General features: G+C 42.6%; 1 protein-coding gene across 2 annotated transcripts in view; it reads left to right on the forward strand.

The window, feature by feature from the left end:
• LOC146775835 (NACHT, LRR and PYD domains-containing protein 12-like) overlaps positions 1–24,394 on the forward strand; it is a 497,684-nt gene that overhangs the window by 11,134 nt on the left and 462,156 nt on the right. The window contains exon 2 of one of the 2 annotated variants that reach the window (XM_085637541.1): positions 1,770–1,954. The exons of the other annotated variant lie outside the window; for it this stretch is intronic. The gene's annotated coding sequence lies outside the window, so the exon portion shown is untranslated. The remainder of the gene's footprint in view (positions 1–1,769; positions 1,955–24,394) is intronic. 2 annotated transcript variants of the gene reach the window in all.

Raw genomic sequence — 24,394 nt, forward strand, 5'->3', positions numbered from 1 at the left:
ATAGACAATGATACCATGTAAAATAGCAGCCAGTCCTGTTATAAAAGAGCTCACCAATTCTATTTCCAACTTTACAGCCTCTATTGAGACCATAGAGTTTAAAGTGCAAATTGTGCGAATAATCTTCCCCTCCACCTTATGCATACAGTGCCTTGATTAATATTTATTGTCTCGATTGTATACAAGAGTGTGGGAAGAATCTTCATGTTATATACTGTTAAGAGATGATTAAAGTGCCGGTGACCTCTTTCTCGATAGAGTGCCTTTAGTATATTTCCATGGGCAAGTGCATTATTTGATATATGTGAAATATAATCGCTGCCAGTCAAATTTGTCAAAATAATTCTTCCAAGATAAGGGTAGGATTCTAGATCTTCTAGGGAGATTTATCATAGAACCACTTACATTTTGCATATATCTGACACCCCTTTGGGTGAAACCTGATGACCTTAGTTTTATTTAAATGTACCTTCAAGAACTGAACATCTGAGTATAATGACAAGTTATCAAGACGTCTCTGAAGACTTTTAGGAGTCCGGTCTAACAGGACAATATCGTCTGCATAAAGAAGGGTGCCTAAGGGATAAAAGCCTAATTTTGGGTCATCACCAGCTACCTTACTTAATAAATCGGGCAAGTCCGCCATATATTGCAAAAAAACTAGGGGGCCAACAGGCATCATTTTTATATTCCATTTCCAGTGGGGATTTTTGGAGTCAACCTCGCCTGCCTTCTAACATCACATGACACCAAGTAGCGGTGTGAAGAGCAATAATGAGTTTCAGAAGACCCTCTGGTATTCCCATGGCACACAACTTCCTCCAAATGGTCTGCCTGTCTATGTGATCAAAAGCATTTTAATAATCAATATAGGCCGCATAGACAGGCATCCCCCTTCGTTTCACATATTTCTCCAAATTAAGGTGTATTACTGTTATATTATCATAAGTGGAGTGACCTGCTCTAAACCTAGCCTGCTCCATATCTATAATATTTTTTCCTCCACCCATTCCAGCCGGTTAGATACTACACATTTAAAAAAAATCTTTCCAGTGGCGTCCAACAGGGTAATCTGCCTATAAGTGCTAGGAATATTTAAAGGGCCTTTTTTATGTAGCAGTAAAATGATACTGCCCCACCAAGAGCTAGGGACCATTCCTGTACAATAACAGTAACGGAATAGCGCCACTAAGTAAGATTCCCATTGGTCCAGATCTTGCTTTTTGATATTAATTGTTATTTGATCTGGGTCCCTTGCACCAGTATTCCTGACAGCCTTAAGATTATGTAGCACCTCCTGTCTAGAAGGAGGGGAAGGGGGAGAACATCTTCCAACTGATATGATTTCACCTAGGGACTCAGTGACGTTGTTATCCATCTGAATATTCAAAGCATAGCGAGAAGTTATATATTTTTGCCATTCCATGCTAGTGATATCATTTATCTTGGGTTTAAAGAAAGAGTCACTCTTCTCCCCTATTTTCCAGAAGGCTTTTGGATTTTTACATTTCATTGCTTTATTTATTTTTAACTAGATATTATCAGAGATAGATCTATTTTGAATTCTTACCCACCTAGTTCTTTTCAAACCTCAGATCCACTTATTATACTCTTTGGAGGAAAAAGTATATTACCTTCTTTGTAAGTGATTGATGAACTTATTAAAGACAAACAATGTATTGACTTTTTTTGACTGCCTTATGAGTTTTATAGATGGGGTGCCTATCAATTCAGGGTCACCCTCATAAATCTTTCCATTTGCTCCTCAGATAAATCAACCGGTAACCAAACCAATGGAGAAAGGCTTTCAGTAATTTTCTTTAATTCTACTGATAGCGACTGCTCATCTTTCTTAGTCCGTAATATGTTCCCATTCATGCACTGAATATCACGTCATCACCATCAAGGATCTGCCATGAGGGTGCATCATCAGGTTTCCCATTGATCGCAAGGGGTAAGATATTATGATCACTCAAATTTCTATTTTTCACTTCTAAATCCGATAAATAGGGAAAATCAATTATCGTAGATGATGTTGCTGTGACATGGGTGGGATAAGCTAGAATATCATCTGTAATCTCCCATTAAGGATATTTAAATCTTGTTTCCTGCATGCCTCTAAGAGCAGAGTTCCTCATTTATTATCCCTAGGGCAAGGAGGGAACACAGTAGCTGGAATATTAACAGTCCCTTCCCATTCTTTGTCAGCAAACAAGGCAAGTAAATAATTTGAGACAGTGGCATTAAGATCTCCCATTATTAGGACCTTTGAATACCTACCTTCAACATGATCGTATTTCAGTAGCAAGTAATTATTTTCATGACCAGGTAAAATATGAAGATTGACAAAAGGAAAAGGAAAAACAGAGCAGTGACCTGAGTTCTGCTTTGGTTTACAAAGCAATGTAATAAATTTGACTGATGGAAATTTACCTGATATGATCAAATAAAATTAGAGAATAATGTGGCTAAACACCACTAGCATGGCCCCTCTTTGACTTAGTGGTCAGGTAGCTAAGCACATAATAATGTTCAAACTTAAAAGCAGCAAGTGCCCACGGTTTCTTGTAGACAAATTACCACCTGTCCTAATGCATGATTTCCCCCCAAGTTATTCCAGTAACCATCTATGTTACATGACACAATTTTAAGGTAGAGGGTCGTACCACTAAACACCCTGATTCAACACATTTGGAGCTGCAACTTATTCACTATTTAGCAGACCTGCTAACCAGGCCCATTGAGATACATAATTATTTTGTTTTGCTTCACAACGGATTCATAATCATTACATGAAACCACCCTGGAGCCATCCTTGCAAGAAACTGGGGTTAATTTCACGTTAATGGCCATATCTTCCTGGGAAACAGTACATTCATCAATGGAGTATAGATTTGGCAAATCATTTTTGCCAAATACATAAACAACCTTATTTTTAAAAGGTGAGACTCCAATATCAATTCAATTCCTTGTGACATACAAATCTCACAATGGTTCAATATCAGGTTCACAATAAGTGGCGACCTAAATATAACTCTTGTTTTCTTCCCTACTTGTATGTTTAATAATACCACCACATCCAGATCGCTTTTCTTTACCAATTTAAGTTAGTCTACCTAAGCCAAGAGATTCAGCAAAAAAAAAGATAGAATCATCCTCAAATAAGACAAAAAAATACAAAGATATGATTTCTTCCTTTCTCCTTTGCATTTTTGTCTGGTGTGGTGCATTTGAAGGCCTTGAGGGTCATTTTCCAGAGTATCAGACAGTTGACAAGGCACAAAGGCAGATGAGATCAAGTTAAATACAACAATGAGGCTAATATTTCCTTTATAGAGTCTTTCGAGACCCAATATGAGTGATCATGTGGAATAAAGTTCTTCAGACCAAGGGGCATCTTATCAGCCTGCTTATCAAGGATAATACATTTTACAATCAAAAGTTCCAGCTCCTTTGGAGGTAACAACCTACTTGCCCTACTTGAATCACTGAGTTTCTCGGGAGCAACGATTGACTGCAGATTCTCAACTGCAACAGTAAATTGCATCCTTTCCCCCACGACTACTGAATTCTCAATAGAAGGAATTTTTGTATGGAATTTTACTTTGCTAGCTCCTTTTTTATTTAATCTTCTAAACTTTCTTTTAGCTTTTTTCCAAGCTTTCCTTTTTTGGGGGGTCAAGACTGGAGCCAATTGTTTTCCATTGCCACTTCCCTTTTTCCTTTTATTTTAAAAATTGAACATCCTCCAGTTTCTATAGTTAGCATTCAAGACAAACAGTGTTTACCCGGAGCTATCTTTGAAGAAACTTGAAGAGATAGATCCTTTTCCATAAAGAGAATCTCCAGTGAAGCTAGGACAGCCTCCTAAACTAATTGAAGCATGCGTTTGGCATTTTTGATATAGGACAGCCAACTTGGAGGCCAATGTCCTTCTTTTGCATAGGACAATCTTGGACAGCCTCCTTATCAACTGGTACATAGACACCCTCAGAATTAAATGGGAGTTTAATCAAGATTACTGTCAATATGTTCACGATATGATTTGAGCTGTTTGTGTTGTTTTGCAGAAGATTCAGGATAGAGGACAGAATTCTCCCAAAACATTGAAGTGTTCTAGAGAAGCAAATGTAATTGCCAGGAAGATTCACTGATGGAGTAAGCAATAATTCTGGTGCCCCAGATAGGTTTGACCCTGACGAAACACTAAGGGGCTCATTATGATGTCGGGCGGAATCTTTCCGCCCGACCCAGAATCAGGACTGACCGACTTGCGGTCGCCGGTTCCTTTCACATGATTACGATGCGATCTCGGATTCCCATTGTTTCCTATAGGAGCTTGTGTTCACCTCAACAACCGGCTGTAACACAGGCTCCTATGGGTAAAGGGGTGTGTGTGTGTAAAACCCTTTACCATGTGGTAGGCACTCCATGGTGCATGCCACACAGTGCAGGGTTTTACAGGAGAGGTTCCTTAGGTACCCCCTCGGCCCCCAGCTGGAGGCTGCAGGATGAAGGGTGTGAGAAGTTGGCCTGGTATATGCTGTCCACTAGTTCTAGTGGGCACCTTGCACCAGTCCAAACAACCCTTATTGATGATTAGGTTTAAGACAACCTTTATTGAAAGCTATCCTAGTGGTAGCTATGGAGAGCAGCCTTCAGGCTACGTCTCGAAGGAATGTAAAGCAGCTTGGTTTACCAGATTATAACCTCCTGAATGACCAAATGAAAGGAGAACCACACCAGGTATATATATAAAATATATGTATTTATTACTAAACACTCTCTACTAACCTCTTTATGAGATAGAGAGCAAGGCACACAATATTACAGTTCTAAAACGGCAGTAAATAGCACAATATACAATGGGCCCCAGGGGGAGACCAAACCATATATTAAGAAAGTGGGATAAGAACCACTTCTTGACTAGACACCATGCCTAGAGCACGCAGAATCGCTGGTACCTCAAGGAACCACCCCAGGCAGTGACACAGGGGACCTACTGGGGATGTGCGCAGTGTGAGAACAGAGCCGCGAGCTCCGTACAATCCTATGGGAAAGTCGCGGTTGGAATTTTAAAGAATAAGGACACTTAGGAGAAAGAAAGAAAGAAAGTTTCTCAGCAGACAGCAATTCTGGTATTTTACTGACCTCTGCTGGCCGTTTTCTATCAAGACAGTTAAATAGAGGCAGTTGAACAGGAAAAAAGTCCCTAAGCGGAAGCAGAAAAATCCTAGGGCTGATCTCCAGAGCCCACAAAGTACATACGAGTATATAATAAGTATATACTAAAGTGTAGCAATGCAAATAGGTCTCGCATTTGTGAGCTATTGACGTTGCAAATAGCAATTGTTTTTTAACCTACACGTTTTATTTTTGGAGTGAATGTATGTAGTGTGCAAAATCCCTTGGAAAGGTCCTGCACATCGCAATAAATATATTGAAAAAGACGCAGTGTGGATCGTGTCAACAATTGCTTGGCACGTACCTCATGGGTGAAGTGTCGCCACACATGCACACCGTGGTGCTTTACTAATGCGAAAATCATTAATAAAAGTAGTGCTTACAGAATAACCAACGCGATCGGGATCGGAGCATGTGAATCCGAATCCCTGCTTCTCTTTCATTTTCTAGTCTATTTGACTCACTCTCCTGCGTCTTGGTTATCACCGAAACACTGGGAGGCAATGAAGTTTGCCAACGGTGTGGGGGCAGGGGGGTTTTGGGGGTACATGAAAATATATTCATTGCCTAGTTGTCAAAGGTCACCCGGTGCTATTAGTGAAAAGTGTACAGATTTCATTAAGATATTAAGAGTACTTTACTCGCATCAATGAGAAAATTGACATTAACTAAACAAAATGCCAGAATGTGTGTCAGTTTTCACAGTGTTTTAGACAGTACTGGTTGCTTAGTTTCATTGCATTAATTTTTGTATTTTCTATTTTATACAGCATCCAAAGTAGGTTACCTAACCCCAAAGGCCCGAGTTGTTAAATGACCCATAGAAGGGAGTGTTTTACAGTTGAGCAAATGTGCCCAAATGTAATTTTGGTAGTGCCATGGAATGATCAGCCAATGAGGTACTTGATGAGCAGGTATTTAAGTACATGTTCAAAACGTACGGTATTGTGGCTGTTGGTGGTTTGTACCCAACCACCTCTCTGAATGTGTTTATTAACACAGAGCTTTATCTACCAGATGGTGCTCACAGAGGGGTGACTAAAGAACAGAACAAAATGTATTCATTTATCCTGAGTGTGAAGGCACCCGGAAGGCTTAGGTGCCCGCCTGGAGAGGCTAGGGATCCTAGCGCTTCTACAGACTCTGCCGTGCTCCTCTGCACCAGCAGGGCACAGCTCAGAATCTGCCACTTCTGCTAAGAATAGGTGAGGGGGATGAGGTTGGGGCATGCGGGAGTTGCCAGCAGATTTCCAGGTTATTGAAAGTGATGATTCTCATGTGAGGCAATGGAGACTGACTTTGTCTGTTTGTCTGCACCAGTCTGTTTCTCTAACATCTACCGGGCTCACTGTCATGTATTCATTCATCTCTCTTTGTTAGAGGTGTGCGAGCCAATATATTAATTAGCAGGTAGAGCCAGCCGGAGACAAGCCAAGCGTATACGAGCCAGTGGGCGAGACATGAAAATGTTCGGCATGTTGATCATACAGTAAACATGATGTAAATGTGCGATAATGTCTCTTCAGAATTAAAAACAAAAAAGCATTTCTTAAGCGCGTCACCTCAGTACAAAAGATTATAGCACTGAATTGAGAGGAAGTTATTAAAAGTGCTCGTTTTAAGCATGAGTTAAAACACTGCCGCTCCTCCCGTCTGACAACAATGCCTTTTGTGAACTAACAGCCGTCCGTTGCCATGCATACCCCGAATGTTGCCTAGAGTCTTATTATATTTAGAGTAACATTAAAATCTAGTTCATTAAACAAGAGAAGTTTTTGTACAGCACGCATCTTGAACTCGCATATTTCAAGGTGGCAATAATAAAGATGAAAACGGAAGTGCCGGCAGGCAAGAAAACACGAACGGGAGTGGGGGGGGGGGCAGGGGAGGGTGAGAAGTCACAGACTGAGGGAGGGGGCGGTGGTGTGGGGAGACAGGGAAGAAAATAGTGTTAGGAGTAAAGGGGCCAATAGCCATGGAAGGATACAAATCAAGAATGAGGAGGGACTAACAAGCCTCAAACCAATCAGAAGGCAGCATTTAAGACAAAAGCCAATGGGCAGAGATTGGGAGGAGCTTTCATGAAGCTTCCACACTACAGTATATACTGCATGCTTTGCAAAGCGATGGCAGCGCATGCGCGCTGCAAGGCTAGGTGAGGCCTAAAAGAAAATAGTGCTAGGAGTAAAGGGGCCAATAGCCGTGGAAGGATACAAATTATGAATGAGGAGGGACTAACAAGCCTCAAACCAATCGGAAGGCAGCATTCAAGACAAAAGCCAATGGGCAGAGAGTGGGCAGAGCTTCCACGAAGCTTCCACACAACAGTATATACTGCATGCCTCGCTAAGCGATGGCAGCGCATGCGCGCTGCAAGGCTAGACAAGGCCTAAAAGAAAATAGTGATAGGAGTAAAGGGGCCAATAGCCGTGGAAGGATACAAATTATGAATGAGGAGGGACTAACAAGCCTCAAACCAATCGGAAGGCAGCATTTAAGACAAAAGCCAATGGTTAGAGCTTCCACGAAGCTTCCACACTACAGTATATACTGCATGCCTTGCAAAGCGATGGCAGCGCATTCGCACTGCAACACTAGGCGAGACCTAAAAATGATAGCGCACAGCAGAACAATGGGCGCCTCACTCCACCGGTTCACCTCGGTGCTCACTGCGCAGCCTTACAGCCAGCACGGGGGCTCTCACTTGTCTTCGCACCTAGAGTGGGGAGCAGAGGAGGAGTATGGCAATCGACCGGCAGTCATGCAACCAGCAACACAGTAACAGCCGCCTCCTAGACCTCTTCGCAGCTGTCCTCGCCACGTCTCAGCATCCAGCTGAATTCAACTGGACGGGATGTAGCGCTCTCGATCAATCTGCGTATCTTGCTACTTTGAGGACCCTTATAGCCATAAGGATTACAATTTATGAACTCAAATGCTGCAGAGCATTCTCCACGACTTGTACGCTGACCTGACAGTAAGTAGCCAAAGAGTTAACATTCCACCTACCAATTGTAAATCTTTTGGAAGTTCAAAGAAAGATAGCTGGAAAGGATGAATCTGAAACTTTTCATTTTAAAGTTCCATTTTGTAATGTTCAAATTATTTCAGCACATAATAATTTCTGATAGGTACACTTTCAATACTTCCTGAAAAATGTTTATATAGTCCAGTAGCAAATATCAACTTGAGTTTTTTCATCTTACTTTTTTCACTAGTAAGGGCCTGATTTAGTTCTTGGTGGACGGGTTACTCTGTCACTACGGTGATGGATATCCAGTCCGCCAAAATATAAATCCTATTATATCCTATAGGATTTATATTTCAGTGGACAGGATATCTGTCACCGTTGTGATCGAGTAACCCGTCTGCCAAGATCTAAATCAGGCCCTAAGCGTTCCTTAATAAGTAAACAATATGTTTCGGCTGAAATGCAGGCATGTTTCTGACCTGGGTGTTACTTTGCTTTCCTTTAAAAAATCAAAACGTTCTTTATCTAGTCATTCTCATCTACAATCTACTTTTCTTCAGCATTATAGGCAATTACTTAAAAATAAAAAATAAAAATACACAACTTTTTGGGAAAAGTAAAACTCTGAAAGTAACCGCAGAAAATGCCTTGGATAATTTGTGAGGGAACACCTCCTCCTCTACAGTTCAGCTCCGCAGCCTTCCCAATCCTCTTTTTGTGAGGAGTCCATGTACTATTCACCACATTGACGTATACTGCACTTCTCCCCTCACAGGAAGGTAAAGGATGTTGCGGTGATATGTACACCATACATTTATATTAATTTCTCTGGTGACACACATACCTTTAATTTGATGAAGAGTTCTTACCACACCTTCTGGGAGGAGAACTCTGAACGCAGTTCTACGCCATTTATCCTCACAGAAAGGTAAAGCGTGCTGTGGTGATACACACCTCATACATCTATTGTATGATCTCTAGTGACAAGCACACCTTAAACTACCGCCTTCCCAATTGTGGAGTTTTGACTAGCCTTACTTCTTCCTCTTAATCCAGTGCATGTTGAAGTGACACACACGCCATGACTTATTCCTTTACTTTGTGGGGGGAATGATTTCCGGGTAGTATGTTGACTAATACCCATTTTACCATATGTTTTCACTAATCAGGAACCTAAAGATTTAGGTTGATGTTTATGTATATTTCTGCAGTACTTCTCCTGCCTAACCTAATTAGAATTGTCTATCACTAATTTATATATATTGTTGTTCCATTTGCTGTTGTTCTTTATATATTTGTTAGTTTATGCAATCATTTATATTCCTCATGTACTATTTATACTTATTTCCTACCATAACAGCCTGCAGCCGCAAGCATGACACATCCACTTTAATTTTTTGAATTACATAGGAGAACCAAGTTTATGATGGAAGTAAAGGGTAAAAATGTTTGCATCTCATCTGATAGTCATAGGAGGGGAGAAATCCAGTTCCACCAAAAAATAGTACATCCTACCACATAATTTAGGCAAACACGCAAGAAACATATATGAAACACTACTAGGACCTAGGGCAAGATGTACGACCATTGAATTTTGCGACTCGCAAATTGCGTAAAATATTGAGTGAGTCGCAATTTGCGAGTAGCAAAATTCAATGTACAACAGTGTCTCAGACAAATTGCATACCTCATGCAATTTGCTACCCCATTGGATATGGCTGGCACTCCCAGGGATGGGGACCTGCTGGGGTAAGCAGACCACCATGTCTGGGACTGCTTTGTCAATAAAGCAGTTTTAAAAAAAAATGCAGCCTTAAAGGAAAACGGGATGCATTTAAAAATGAAAAATTAAACTTTTCAGTTCCATTATTTTAGGGGCAGGCAGTGACCCTGGGACTACTGCCTGCTCTTAAAAAATATTTGCGCATCCATTCACAAAGGGGAAGGGGTCCCCTGGGGCCTAGAGTTAGATAAGCCAGCATCTTACATGCCAGTGCTGTGGGTGTTCTGGTGCTGCAGAAACTTGATGTTCGCCTCGTGCTCGAAGTAAATGAAAGGACCAGTGGAGGGCCTGGAAGCCACACAAGAGCCTCGAGTGGAAACCAATAAGCCTCTTACCTGACAGTGCTATGGGTGTTGGATACAGAGCTGCATCTTCGAGCTCTGCTCCATCATGTTGGTCGTCTGCTCTGGGGAAACGAAAGTGCCGGCCCCATCTTCATCATTGACCTTTTCACTGCCAATAAACTGCTCAGAGCCCAGCCCTGACCTGGAGCCACCAATATGAAAAGAAGGTGTACCAGTGGGGCCTACTCAGGCCCCCTTCCAAAACCAGTTGACTGCACTGAAGACCATTTGCCCAATTACAGGCCACTACGTTTCAGCACGTGGTGGCATGTACTTCCTTCATATTTATTGACTGGCTGTGACCAACAGGGTTGAATAGCAGTTTAATAGCTGTTTATTGGATTACCATAAGTCTTTGTCTTCTTTTCCTTTGGACAAAATAGATATTAAAACTTCTTGCCCTTGTAGGGAATCTATATATCTTGGGCGTCGGGAGATACAAGTTCCCCGCACCTGTGGAGTAAACACTAGTCTTGGGTTGCAGGAGATTGGGTACTAGTCAAAAAACATTGGGTAGGCGTGGCCATGATACTAAATATTCCAAACCAATGTGTATTTATTGATGTTAAACACAATGTTGCAATAATGAACAACTAGTCAGATATGGAACAATTTAAACAATAGTCAAATGTGTAGTATGGACAGGCTTCCCAACCTCAACAACCAACATTCATATAGTAGGGAGAAGATCAAAACTAACAATGTTAACAAAAGGTCAAGTAGACCACCAGTGGGTCAAACGATTACTGCATGATATGAAGATCTTGAAACTTCATCCTCATGGGTGATATCCATGTAATCTTTTGTATTTCTGTGTGTAATATATAATGTCCCTCATCACCTTGCTGACCTGGTTGTCACGCTTACCCAGGCCTTGAAAAATCATAAAAATATTACCTGACCTGGTGGTGTAGTGACTTGAATATTCTACTCGGCCTATCTGTAATGGGCTTGCCCCATAAACTGGTCTCAAATGTTGTGATCCTAGGCCAATATTGTATTCAATCGAATCACCTTTTCCTTCATTATCAAATATGAGATCACCTTTAAATATGTGAGTTCGGCATGTGTGCTGTACAAAAACGTTTTTGTTTGATTTAATAGATTAAACATTTGCTCCATGTATAATAAAACTCTAGCCCACAAAAAGGGTACATATGACCCATCATTGGGCTCTTGGTTCACCAGTAACATTTTCATCAGGCTGTGGGCAGGACTGTTTCTAAGTTCACGCTAAAAGACTCACTTATAACAGAAATATTACTATAGCATGATATTGTAGTGCACTGTCAATTACAGATATTGCATTTACATTGAAATGGCCACAATCTTTCCCCCTGACATGCGGTTTTACTGATACAAGTAGCGTTTAAGTCGACGTGGAAACTGGGTTTAAGCAAATATTTATCATTGTTTTGATCCTTTTAAGATATTTGTATCCATTACACATCAGAATTCCAAAAATTGGTTTTCCAACTACTGAAATATATTTTAAAATATTTGTCCAGTTTATTTACAAGCTGTTTGAATGTGTGTTAAAAAAAAAATGAACACAATATAGCTTTTCATTTCACACAGCACGATTTTCAAATCGTGTACCTCACTTTCTCGGACTGCAAAGTTAGAGGAATTTGTAAATACAATTCCCAGGATAAAATAAGGAACCATTTGTAAAAATACATTTGCTGACATCTGACCTCTATAGTTGGATGCACAGCAAATATAACAAGATTTAAAGGCATCTTTAACGCTCTTTCACACTGTGAACTAAAGGAACATCTCTTCTTTGTCAGCGTGAGTCTCTTGTGAAACCAGGCTAGTAGTCCCTAAAATAGCACGCACTTATAACATCTGACCTGCCATAGCGAGTTGGCGAGTAGATCTCTGGAGGCCAGCCCTTAGCCCTTTTTCCTTCTGTCTTAATATAATACATTGTTATTTTGCAGAAGAAAGATGTGTTGTAATTTATCTTTTCTCATTCTGTTTTTAGACATGTATTGCCAGTTATTGTCCTTGCTCTCCATGTTGATACATCCCTTTTCCCCTCCCTCCTTATATTGGTACATTCCATCTGCTTAGAATGTGATGTGTCTTTTCTAGTGAGAGAGTGAAGCGGAGACATACTTACATCAAGCGCGCAACGCCCATTGGACTCAAAGGGCTTCAGCCCCCCCCCCCTCCCCCGTCGTGTGTGGCAGCCCGGGATGTGACAGCTTCCCGGGCAATAACACAGCCGCACCCGAGTACTTCACAGGTCTTTAAGAAACCTTTGGCCTGTTAATGAGGCTTTGATGGTTTTCACCCCTGCTTAGAGCCCCTGCAGCTCCACTCTGCCTTTTGTTTGAATAATCAGCCCCCCCCCGAAATTTTTTCCTAGCCCCCCCACCCGAAATTTGAGTCTAGTTGCGCCTCTGACTTACATTTATCTGATTCTTAGCTTCTTTAACAAGAAGATTAGAACCCCAAATTTTAGGGTCAAGAAAGAATCTTGTAACAAATCCATTCCTCAACTTTAAACCTCGTGAGTAGCGAGATTCTATGATATCATAAATGGTCATTTCAGAATAATGCCAGGGACAAAAATCCTTATCCTCCTAGACGAAAGATTTGTTTTTTCTGGGTGGGGGCTCTGTCATCCAAATACTGGACAGAAATCCTGTTCTTTCTTCAGCTTTACATAAAGCTTACCCACAGTTGTTGTTGAACAAGAGTATGTCACTGTGACAGACTTTGTTTTCCTTAATATGCTGAGTGGAGCAGCCCTGTTGTGTTACCCCATAATCTTTGTAGACACTCCCTGTAGATTTCCTGAGCCCCAAAAGGAAGTTATGAACATTTCAGAGAAAATTAAATCTGGTAGGTGTCTCTCGCTCCTCATACTGAAAGATAGGGGTGCTAGGAGTCAGGCAAACCAGTCAGAGTCTTTACCATATGAAAGTCATATCAGAGAGACTCACCCTTATACTCAAACTTAGTACACACACCCAATTGTTTTTTTTAAAATTATTTATATTTCGCAACCAACAATGTAATGAAAAAACATCTGACCATGACATTATTCAGCATCCAGTCCTTAGAATTGTATAGATAGTGGACCTTATACAGAACATTATTACTGCATGGGTGAGCCTCCTAGGCCCGTCTAGTCCCCCCATGGTCCCCATATTCCTTTGAGTTTCCTAGGGAATCTCCTGCCTTTATATGTCGTGTGTTCCGCCTTCATACACTAGTCCGTCCCTCCATTACATTGCGATATGGTGGGTAAGTCCATTTGCGAGCGATGTTTCATTGTGTGCTGATAAGTCCTATGTTGCAGCAAAGTAGTGTGTGTCTGAGTAATTTTTGCCCCTCTCCCATATCCCTAGTGTGCCTATCTTTTGTATCTGCTCAACTGGGGTCTCTACCACCTCAGATAGGCATTTCCCCGGTCACTTCTAGAATGGGTGAATGATTGGACCGCCCCATAAGGTGTGCACCAGGGTGCCGCGTTGGCCACAGCCCTGCAGATATTTGTCAGTGTCCGCCCTGCCCATCTGGAGAAGTCTTGTTCTGGTAATATATGTGCAGTGTAGAATATTCAGTTGTATTAGCTGGTACCCAGCCCTCATGGCCACCTCATGTGGATGACAGCAGTGTCTCCCCTGCAGTTGTGCTTCCCCGTAGTATAAGTGAATGTCTGGTAGGCTGATTCCCCCATCATATGAATCCCTTATCAGAGTCAGTAGTGCAATGTGGGGGTTCCGCCATCCCATACCAGAGTCCGTCTGGTTGCATCTACGGATTTAAAGAACTTCTCTGGGATTTCAAATTGTGTATTTTGGAGTTAATACAGGAATTCGGGGAGTATAATCATCCTATTGAGGTATTGCCTACCCATCAGGGATAGAGGGAGTGTCCTCCAGTGTCCACATCTTTCTTGTACGCATCCATAACCCATCCAAGTTGTGTTCCTCGAATTCCCCAGGGTCGTGTGAAATCCAGACCCCTAGATACCGGAGCCCTCCGTGGCCTAGCGTGGCCTCGCAGTAGGCAGTGCCATTGCTCTGAGGGGGAACCAGAGGACAGTAAAAATGTGAACAGTTTCTGCCAGTTGATAAATATCCCCAAGTATTTCCCATAGATATCCACCATCTCAAGAGCTCTGTGGAAGTTCTGCAGGAGGTCGGCTAGGTTTAACAATATATCATCTGCGTTTAGGGAGATGCTATCCTCTCACCCCTAGTAAATCTCATTCCTTGTAGCTGGGCGCCCGCATTCACCCAACACACCAGGGGTACCAGGACCAATTCTAAAAGGAGGGGGTGAAAGTGGATATCCATGCCTCATTCTGCGGCCTTTGGAGAATCTTTGAGAGAGTACCCCTTTCACCCATATTCAGGCCGTCAGTTGTGTATAACAGTCTGACCCATGACACAAATTCTTTGACAAAACCCATTTGTTCAGAATTGACCATAGGAAGTCCCATTCTCCAGAATCAAAAGCTTTCCTGGCATCCATGGCGAGCAACACGGCTGGTTCCACCACGCCATTTCTCCAGGCTAGACATTTGAAGAGTCGATGCAGGTTATTTTGGTTGAATAGTGTACAGGCCTTGAAAATTCATAAACATTTTACCAGACCTGCAGGTCAACCTTACTGTGATGTACTTGTTCAGTAAATTGGTCTGAAATTGTGTGATCATAGGCAAATATTTTATTTTACAGAGCAGCCTTTTCCTTCACTATCACAGATGAGAGCACTTTCAAATATGCAAGTTCAGCATTTCTCCTGTACAAAAAACTGTTGTCTGATTTAATGAGCTACACTTTTGCATCATGTACAATAAAAACCTAAGCCACATATAGGGTACACATGACCCTGGACTTGCCTACTAGGTCACTAATAGCATTGTCATCAGGGTGGGGGCTAGAATGTTTCCCAGTGCATGTTTGAAAAATCACTTTAATAAACATATTACTAAAGCATGATATGATAGCGCACTGTCATTTCCAAACAACACATTTTCTTTTCAAATGGCCACAAACTTTCCTAACGGACAGTTTTACTGATAAAACGTTATAGGTTAAAGACAATAATCTGTGGAAATTGGGTTTCAGCAAAAATATTTATCATTTGCACATCACCAAGGGCTCTGATTTGTTTTCATTCTATTAAACTATCACACATTTACAAAAATGTGCTTTCATAACTATACAATATATTTTGAATTGTTTTTGCAGTTCATTTACCAACTATTCAAATGTGTTAGGAAAAAACCTAACCTCCTACTCCCTTTCTTTTCGCACTCTTTGTACAGCAGAAGTGTCAGGTAGTTCACTTTACAAAATCCTCTAACTTTGCAGTTAGAGAAAGAAAAGTAAACACCATTGTCCAGGCTAAAATAAGCAGCAGATTGTAAGAAGACAAAAGCTGGCATTTGACCTCTGTCTCTAAATGCAGAAGAAATGTGACAAGATAAAAACAAGATTTAAAGGCATCTTTTCTTTCTCATTCACTTTCCGAATGAGCAAAACACTTGTTCTTTGTCAGATTGCCAGGACAGACCAGTAGGCGCTAAAAATAGCGCACCCAGATAAAATCTGAGTCACCATAGCAAGTGAATGAGTAGATTTCTTGAGGCCTTCATTTAGGCATAACGCCCAACTGGCCAGAAGCTATCAGTTTGTCGATCATCAACGTCATCCTGGTCATGAGGATCTTCACTAGTTTTTTAACTTCCGAGTTGAGCAGAGTCATCGGTCTATAAGAGCAGCTCTGTTTAGATGGTTTGCTGTCCCCAAGGATCATAACAATGGTGGCACTTTCCAGGTCCAGGGATAAGGTACTCTCCCTCCTGGTAGCATACAGCATCTGGTGTAACAGTTGTGTCACAAAACAATGCACACATCTATAGAACTCCGGTGGAAAGTCATTGGGTCCTGGGGTCTTTCCCCTTCGGTTTGCTTCATGGACTTGCTTATTTCCTCTATCTGTATCTCTCTATCTAGGGCCTCAGAGTCGGCATAGGTTAGTGTCCGGTTGGGATGATCAGCTGCTATGCTCTGGAGAACTGCTGTGTGAGGTCTGCTCCTGGACTGTGGAGGTTGGTTGCGACTGTCTGTGCAATACCTTGTATTGTGGTGTCCCCTGGTTATTTAAAAGATGTGTATCTACCTCCTCCTCTCCCCCTGGTGCGCCAGCCATGCTATTAGTTTCCCCGCTTTGTTACCCATTTCAAATAGTCTGTGATCTTTGGAACGATATTGGGCCCTGGCTTCTTCTTCTATCAGGCTGCGGTACTCTTCCTTTACCAGGGCCGAGGAGTACAAGACATCAGGCAAGAGCTATTTTTGTCTGTCTTGTTTCCTCCTTGTTATGTGAGATTTTATATTGCCAGCTTTGTAGGCATCCCATGAGGTTACGTCTGAGGGGACTAAGTGAGTGTTTTGCTTAAAATAGAGCTCTGTAACCAAAGTCAGGAACTTCCTAGGTCTCAAGTTTTGTAGTTCCCTAGGGTGTAACCTCCAAGTCTCCTGTTCCCTCCCTGGCCTCCACACCAAGCTGGTGTACAATGGGGAGTGGTCTGAAATGCCTCTGGGCAAGTACCATGTATCGTGGTACGGACCTCCTTGTGTCCGGGGGACCAGGAGATAGTCAAATCTAGACATGAAGCCTGTCATCCTCGCCACGTATGAATAGCAGCAGTCAGTAGGCTGTGCCTCACTCGATATAGCCAGCATCCCATGGCCTCCACAAACACCTTCAAGTGGGTATCTTTACCCGGTTGTGTCTGGCCTCATGTAAGCCTGACCACATCCATGGCCAGTTTCAGGCCCCCTCCCACTATTGTGCTAACTGGTGGAATCTGGGTCAACCAGTCACTGGCCTTCCTAAAGATCTCTGCCTGGAAGCCTGGCGGAGGCACCAAGAGGTGATCAGTAGTTGTTCCCTACGCCACTATCCCGGGAGCAGTTGCATAACAGCCCCCCGGATCAGTCCAGGTTCTCCACACCACCAAGGGTAGAGACCTCCTAACCAGTATTCCCACCACCTAGATTTTATGGTAAATCCTGAGTGTGCCAATATGGTACAGCAGCCCCTCTCCAGAAAAGTGCATATGTTGCCAACTAGGGGGATTTCCTGAAGGAGGATAACATCTGGATTCTGTCTGTTCAGAAAACATGTCAATACCCCACTCTTCAGTTTTGTTTACTAACCCATTCACGTTTCAGGGGAGAAGGGTAAAGTCTGGTTTATATAACTCATCTGCCATCCCTTTTCCTTGTGTTTATAGTCTTAAGGGAAGATCCATATTCTCTATCAGTTTTCAGTGTGATGTGTCAGTGTCAACTTCCCCCAGCATGAAACCCCCCACCCTACATTCTCAGGCAGCGGGTGTGGAACTACCTGCCCAGCAATGCTTATGGGTCTGTCACCTCCCCAATCCACACCTTAAAAAACAGATTCTCAGCTTTACGTGTGGGGTTGGTGACAATCGCTGCTTGTTCCAGTGGCCACCCTGTCTACTCCTTGTCCTCTGCTGTGGTATCTGGTTTCACTTTGCCATTGTCCATCCTGTCCCAGGGTTTTTCCACAGCTTCGTTGCTCAGGGTTCCCTTATTATTAAGGGACTGGTGGGGTCCGCCGCTTTAGTCTGATTGAACGCTCCCTTTCCAGTTTTTCCCTACCTGTGTTGTGCAGAACCAGACTTTGCCTTCCTCCACTATGCGTGGTTTTGCTGGGTACCTTATTGAATATTGCAAGTTTTGCGGCCTCAGTTACAGTTTAATTTTGTCAAAAGGCCTCTGTTGTTCCTGTACCTCTTATCTGAAATCAGGGAATATTGTAATTGTGTGGTTTTCAAATAGGAGTGGGCTTTGCTGGCATGCCACCTTCAACACTTGTCCCTGTAGTTCAGTAAATGGGCGATTATCGGTCTTGTGTATGGTCTTGGCATGGCCCCGGGTATCCTGTGGGCCAGCTGCAAGGCTAATTGTGGAGAAAATTCTCTAGAGTTCATCTGAGTGGAAAGGAACTCCTCATTGAATTTCTCAGCATTAGTTCCTTCTGATTTTTCAGGTATTCATGCAAATCATATATTATTGCAACAAGATCTACCCTCAGCGTAGCCTGCTCTGACATAGAGTTGTTTGGTAGTCTCTTGGAGGTTGGGGATTTCTGCGGTCAAATTTTGTGTGGAATTCGAGTGTTCTTTCAGGATGGGCTCCGTCGCAGTCACTTGGTCTGCCATTTTACCCATATTCACTGCCAAGGGGTTTACTTTAGTTTGTGAGGTCACTCTGGAGGCCTGAATAGCTTGGAGCAGTTCCTTAGGGTGGACTCTTGATCTTGTCCTGTGGCACCATCTGCCTCCGCCATTCTCCATGTGCTTTGTCCACCCCATGCTCCAAAGGTATATTTCTTGTCCTTCACCATGCAGTCGTCTCCATCTGTCTGTACGGGATGCAGTGAGGATATCACTTTCCGATGGGAGTAGTTGCCCGTGGGTCCAATGGAGGAGGGGGTGGGGGGAGGGCTCAGAGCTTATTGAGCCAGGGCTTTCACCTTTTTTGTCCCCTGTGTTGGCCACTGGCGAGAAAGTTTTAGCAGGTGGAGCTCACCTATGGCCCCCGCCCCATGCAGGCACTCTTCTCAAATGGCAGCAGGGCAGCGTTCAGGAAGTGCTCTCCCCCCCACCCCCCCTAAATTAAAGGCCTCAGTTGTGCTCGTGGCCTGGTGGATCAGGTTACACGGCCTGGCGGAGTAATAAGCCTCCAGATTGCGTAATCGCCGTGATTTTTCCCACTGCTACCTCTCTTTTACAGCACCCATTTTGCAGAGGGTGCCGGGTGAGCCTTTCGATGGGCGTAGGAGTGAGGGAAGAAGAAAAGGTTTCTCAGGTGAAGGATTGAGCTCTGTTTTGGGGAGTGGGGCACCCCTGGGAGGCAGTAGTCCAGGTCTAAGGGGCCCAATACAAGGCAGAGCCCAGCAGGGACGCATGGTTCCCCAGTGGGAGCACCACAAAGCCATTGCCAAGTGCCGGTCCCGGCCGCCATCTTGGGCCTGTGAATCAGTGCAGGATCAGCCTACGTTTACAGGGCCTTTGTCCTCCTCCCGGGGAAGCTTGCTGTGCTGGGTTGCTCTATGCGATGTAATGTTGTTCTAGATTGGAAGATTTGTAGAAGGCTTTGTGAAGATTAAAATGAACGCGACGGAGGGAGATGCCAGCTGATGGATGGGTTGTGACTAAACAGCCTCCTGGCTTACCTTAAGTTATCTATGTGTGGACACTGGTACCTAGTTACATTGGCGACAAAGATGGGATCCAGGCGGTTTAACTCACCTCAACATCGTGTTTGCGAGGTGTGGAGTGCGGCACTGACCGTGTGGAGGAGCGGCTGGTTGAGCGGTGGTGTGTCAGAACTGGGCTTTCGAATTTCCTTGGCCAGGGGTCGCGTTGTTTCTGGGGTCCCTAGGTGGTGGTGAGAGTTAGTGTCACTGCGGAGAGCAGTTGGAGGGGCATGGAGATTGGTGAAACGCATGTGGGCTGTGCATTTCAGCAATTTGTCTCAGGTGTCAAGCGTGTCACTGAACAGCGAGAAGACAGGCTTGATCAGCTGTAGAAGTCGGCCAAAATGTGCTCATCATCCGGTTTCCCAGAGGAGGGTTGGTGGGCTCAGGGTATCAGGATTCTGGCCTGGAAGGATGTACATAAGCAAGAGCTCACTTAAAAGGCCTCATGCTGGATCGGCATCCTGGCCACACCAGCACACACACAATTGTTGATATTTCATAACATTAGTATTTATTATGTGCTTTTTTTCATTAAAGCAAGAGAAAAAGAAAGATCATCTTAATAATAAATATCTCAGAAATCAGAGATGAAACAAGGGTGAAGGCTAGATACACCCCACACATTATTCATCCACACATCCCTAATCAATTAGTTTAAATTCCTAGTCATTATATTTAGCTTGCTCACAGCGTGATGTGTTATTCTATCATAATATTTGCCATGTTATGTAAAGCTCCCCCACATACATTTATGCCTGTGTGCCTCAAATCGAAACTCCAGTTTTCAGCATCTTACACAGCGAAAGGTCTGCTTGTCTCACCCCAGTAAGTAGTTTTGTTTTTCAAATACTGATTCCATGTATTAAAGTCTCCGGAACAAGTGGGGGTTCTTTTCTACCCTGAGCCTACATTTGCCACACTATACAGATGACAGTGCTTCGATTAGTTTATTCAGAAGCGTACACAAGTGACTGTGTTGTATCTTTCAGATTCTGTCAGCATGAAGCACGGACAATCTCTGGCTACAAGATATCATGCAGCAGAGAATGGACAAGATCCTTCTCAAACATTAAAATGTGAGCAGTGGAAAACGTTTGACAATTAAGCCCATACAAACTCTGTTAGAAAGCATAAGAAATGAAATCAAGAAACTCATGTTAACAGTGGCCTTCCATAGGCCTAGCATATATTTATGTTTAATAATTTACGTACAGAAACCCTTACAGGCACATGTAAACATTATCAAAAATATAAAGAAGTGTGCTCACATATGAGAACCAGATGCTCCTTACCCACCATTATTTCAGTTGTCACACTTGTAATCCAGGTCCAAAAATGTTATTTTGGCCTCACTATACAGAACCTAGGTCAGTCTGAGTGCTTATAAAAACACTTAGCCCTCCAGCACAGGAGCACAGAATTCCAATGTATTTTTACCATTACCTTGCTTAGAAAAGAGGTTAAATTACTGGGATAAAATTAATACTATTGCACTCTAGCCTCGGGGATTAGTAGCGTGTTCTAAACCAAATGAGGTAAACTATTTTTTCATGGTCAGCCAGATTTAATTAGAAATTAAACGTACAATTATTCAAGAGAATTGTGGCTGTAATTGTCAGCTAACACTAAATGAACATAGTTTGAGAACATCCACAACACAGACTAACAGCAGTCACATAATTGATACAGTAAATCTCTACATAAGTTATAAGAGCTGCTCAAACGCAACAATATAATTTCCTCAGTTCTGTTCAACAGTTGATTTTGGTTCAAGAGCGAGTTTGCACCCAAACTGGGATCCTGAGCTGTTACCAGACATGCACACCGTGGGTTTTCGCAGGATGACTTGGGTAAAGTAAAACCAGGTACAAATCGAGCGAGCAGTCACCGAACAGTTTGAGTTTGCACGCTTTGGAATGCAGGAAAACCTGCAGTATTCAGTAGCTTCCCTGACTGCTCTGCTTGGGGTAACAGTAGTTGTGGTAAAAGAGCATTAATGTGCACATCTAAATGTGCTTCCCATCGGAGGGGGCCTGCTCACAAAATCAGTTCCTGCCGTGAGATCAGTAAACATCAGGAGCTGGTTACAACCACTGCTTCCATTTAATACCGCCAAAAAGCAGATCATTGGCGGGAATAGCACTCTTTACAACGCATGCGTTTACAATGCAAGTCGTTACAATGACGCATTGTTACATCGCATGGCATTACAACGCAAGTCATTACAACGACTTGCGGTCGGGGGGGCGCTGGAGTTTAGAATAGTATATTTTACTATTCCAACTCCAGTGTGTGCAACAGTAGGGAAGGTGTTGGAGTGAAAATCCAACACCTTCAGCCCCCTAACGCAAGTCGTTGTAATGACTTGCGTTGTAATGGCATGCGATGTAACAATGCATCGTTGTAACGACTTACGTTGAAAACGCATGCATTGTAAACGATGCGTTGTAAAGGTTGTTTCCCATTGGCGGCAGATGGGCTGCCTGGATCGAAACTGTTGATGATTTCTTCAATGCATTGCAAGAAGCAGATAAAAAGATCATCAAATATCTTAAGAATCATGCAGGTGAAGGAGTAACAGAAGTAATAAAGAAAATACCACACGCTGATAAAGTCTCTAACCATCAAATCAAAGAGATGTTAGATATCAAGTTCAATCCAATGCCGAATGTCGATTAAGAAAGATGCATTTTGAAAGAAGAAAGGCAGAAAGCTGGTGAAATGATCAATGAGTTTGTCGAAAGACTGATGCGCTCATCAAACACTGTTAGTTCAGTGTATTCAATGATTAAGGAGCCATACTTCTCAGAGTCAGATAGTTTCCTATCCGATTCATTCATACTAGGAATGCTGAAAGAGACTCTCAGTCTGGAGCGAGTACTCACGGCTGCAAAAGCTAAAGAACCGTAGACCGACAAGCTGCTGACAGGGAGGCTGAAGGAGCCCAAAGTAAGTCAGCACTGAAAATGAAAAGTACACAAGGTAGAGGTCCACAAAGTGATGCCTCCAAAGAAAAAGAAACTGTTCTTCAGATGCAGTGTTTTCCACATGAAGGTAACTGCCCTGCCATTTGACAAATATGCAAGGGCTTTGGGAAAGAGAACCATTTTGTATTGGTTTGCAAAGCGAAGTAAAAACGGCACATGGAGAAAACAAAATGGACGCCTGAACGTTCCAGAAGCGGCGTTCTACTCACGCCCACATGCCCAAGCGGCCACATCAGTTGAGGCAAATGGAAACTAAACAAAGTTGATCATCATTTAAATCTTTGTCTGAAAGTTCTTCAAAGTCATTGTCAAGTGACAGTGTAGAAATGGATGTGCAATGTTGATGTCAACTAAAGGGAAACATGCGTATGTTGGGTTGGCCGCATTCAAGGAAAAATGCAAGTCGTAGAAAGATCGACAAGTGAAGTAAAAAAATTCATTCAGACACTGTCCTAAAATCACATTAAAGGTCAATACATTTCCATACCTTTTATCATAGACAGTGGTGCGTCGATAAACATGATGCCAGAGGAGAAGTACAGTGAACTGTCTACAAAGCCCTTTCTCATACCATTGAAGACTAAGGTATATACATGGGCAGCATCAATGCCATTAAAAAATCAAGGTTAATTTGCTGCAACCATGAGGCACAAAAAGACAAAAGTACAAGCACCAATTCACATGCTTTAAGGTATTCCTTCAAGTGCCTGTTTACTCTGTTTCAGTACTGCTACTGAAATAGGACTAATATCTATACATTACCACATAAATGCTCACCACGAAATTATGAGTCCATTTCCATCGTTGTTTCATGGATTAGGTAAACATAAGATAATGAAAATACAACTGTACATTAATGAGGACATTCATCCTGGTACTCAGTGACATCGTAAAATTGCATTTTATCTACAGGAAGCTATTGAAAAAGAACTTGAGACATTACTAAAGTATGATGTCATTGAGCTATCTACTGGTCCGACACCATGAGTTTCCCCCACAGTGGTAGTGCCTAAAAAGGACAGTGAAGGAGCTGTATGTATCTGTGTTGATATGCGTCAAGCTAACAAAGCAATCGAAAGAGAATGACATCCAGGTCCACACATTGCTGATAGGATCACACAGCTCAATTGTGCCAAAATCTTCTCTTGCCTTGATCTGACAAAGAATATCCATCAATTGGAACTGGAAGAAAATTTCAGGTACATTTCTACCTTTTGTACCCTTATTGGTAAACGTAAAAGATTACGTTTCGGCAACTTATCAGCTGCAGAACCTTTTCAAGATGTCATTTACTGCATTATACAGCCTCTCACATATACTTTATATCACAGTGATAATATATTGGTCTTTTGGGACCACGCGAAAGGAACATGATAAAGCTCTTACACAAGTGTGCCACTTTCTTGCAGATGCAGGTTTCACTTTGAATGCAGGGAAGTGTGAGTTCCACGAAACAAAAATCGAATTATTTGGCCCTATTTTCTCTGATGGGGTAATGACTCCAGACCTGGATAAAGTACAGGCTTTATCAGCAACCTGTACCCCACAAGAAGTTAGCATTTTATGCTATTTTCTTGGCATGGCCAGCTACTACTCTAAGTACGTCTGTGATTTTGCCACAGTAAGTGCCCTATGAAGAGACTTCTAGAAACAAAATGCTTCATTTCAATGGTCACATGAATGTGAACAAAGCTTCAAGAAAATCAAACATTCAATTGAGAACGTCACTGAAATGGCTTACTTTAATTCAAAACTACATACAGAAGTTGTAGTTGATGAAAGCACAGTAGGGATGGGTGTGATTCTTGCCCAGCACAATGGACATCCAAATGCTTAAAGACATATTGTGGCT

This window comes from Triturus cristatus, chromosome 12 (assembly GCF_964204655.1).
Source record: "Triturus cristatus chromosome 12, aTriCri1.1, whole genome shotgun sequence".
NCBI lineage: Eukaryota > Metazoa > Chordata > Amphibia > Caudata > Salamandridae > Triturus > Triturus cristatus.